Raw genomic sequence first — 2,029 nt, forward strand, 5'->3', positions numbered from 1 at the left:
ACGTGTAATAAAATCATAGCCCTTCATCGTTGTAAACATCTTATAATCTCAACCGTAGAAACACACAAAACAGAACCGACTAAGATACGTACGGTTAAAAAGCAAAGTGTCTATAAAAAAGTGCGGTTGTGTGGTCACGAGGAGGCCTCTTTTTTATATAACACCCCTACCTCAGCCCAAATACAATCAATCCTTGCACTTTTTCTATAAGATTCTCCGATTTTACATCTTTCTGTAAGTTAATCTTCTTCTGGGTTTCGCATTCTTGTCATTGATGATTATGTTCTTATCCGTTTGTTTCTTTCGTCTTTGTTTACCTTTGTTTAATGTGTGTTTTTGTTCTAATTGAAATCAATTTCATGATTGCCCTGCTATTAGTTTTTCCGTTTGTTATTTCACTTTTGGGTTTAGGATATTTTTATTATTGTATTCCCTGCATCTGTTATGTTTTGTACGAGTGTTTGATTAGGGTTCATCTATTTTTATTCTGAGAAAATTTAGGTTTATGCTACTTTGATTCATGGATTATTATGGGATTCTGAAAAATTAGGTTTGCATTTTATTTATTTTTGGGGGGAAATTCCAATTTGTGGTTGTTGTTTATTTGTTCAATTTATTGAGCACTTGTTAAGCTGAATCTTGGCGATTTGTAATTATAGGGTTTAGTACCAATCTTTTGTAATTTATGGGAAATCGTTGGTGATGTTGACTTATGCTCTACTTCAATAGTGCATATGATTCATTCGTGATGAAATGAACTATTTGTTAGTTTTGAATATGTGTATTATTTTTCCTGAACAATTTTGATGTCTGAATTGATATACTAGTTATATAAATGCATTTCACAGGAAGGATTGTGTTTTTGGCTTCAGGATAGTGATGTTGAGATAATTTTCTAAGTCATAAACTTGGAGTGAATATTATGGATTTAAAAGGCATTGAAAAAGTTGGTCCAAGAAAGTATGAATCATAATTAGTTATCTTAGCGAGGTAGTTGATGGCTGTCATGAAAAGACATTTGTCCATGCAATAATGAAGTATGGATTTACCATGATTGAAGTAAGGTGATAGCCTTTTTTAACTCAAGGACCATGAGAGAATAGAGGTACTAAAGATATGGTTGTTGCCCGTAAGATTGTATAGCCAATAATTTTACAATAGGATTTGGTCCGTAGAAATTGTAAAATGGAATTGTTAGCTCATATGGAGTGAGGAAGTTTTTCTTTAGCTAATCTAGTTGAGAGGTTATTGTTGTTTTGTTTCCAAATTCAGACTGACGTGTTTCTTTCTGCCTTTGGTTGCCGCTGAGGTCAAATTGATTAAAGGGAATCAATTGTCGGTTACTGACTCTTCCCCTCACACCAAGGTTCATGTCTGAATTTGACAACCAGAATTCCAAGTGCCTTTGGTGAGTTATGCTAAAGCTGATTCTGTTGTATTGTTTGTATCCATGACAGTAGTAGATATGTCTTTTGATTGCTTGATTTGTGTTTGTTGTATGGTGGGGCAGATCCCTTCGCTGAGGCAAATGCTGAGGACTCAGGTGCTGGGGCAAAAGATTACGTCCATATTCGTGTTCAACAACGTAATGGGAGGAAAAGCCTGACAACCGTGCAAGGTGATGAAGAGGACTACAGCTACAACAAGATTCTCAAGGACCTCAAGAAAGAGTTCTGCTGTAATGGTACTGTTGTTCAGGACCCTGAGTTAGGCCAGGTCAGTCACAGACCATTGATTAAATGTTTTCGAAATCCATATCTAGTTAGAATAGGATTGTTATTTGAGAGAAAAGGTTTTGTATATAGAATATAAGCCTGAATGAATTTTTTATACGTTCTTAGGTCATACAACTCCAGGGTGACCAAAGAAAGAATGTGTCAACCTTCCTTGTTCAGGTAATGCTATATGTATACATTAACAAGGTATTTATGTTAAACACTTTGTTGTGGCTTTGTGTAATTATGATTTTTTCTTGTGGCCAAACAGGCTGGCATTGTGAGGAAGATTCATCAAGATCCATGGCTTCTAA

At 35.2% G+C, this 2,029-nt stretch overlaps 1 pseudogene; it reads left to right on the forward strand.

Moving 5' to 3' along the window:
• Positions 1 to 1,370: 1,370 nt before the first annotated feature.
• On the forward strand, positions 1,371 to 2,029 carry LOC116136960 (annotated as a pseudogene).

Source organism: Pistacia vera, unplaced genomic scaffold (genome assembly GCF_008641045.1).
Source record: "Pistacia vera cultivar Batoury unplaced genomic scaffold, PisVer_v2 Contig320, whole genome shotgun sequence".
Taxonomy (NCBI): domain Eukaryota; kingdom Viridiplantae; phylum Streptophyta; class Magnoliopsida; order Sapindales; family Anacardiaceae; genus Pistacia; species Pistacia vera.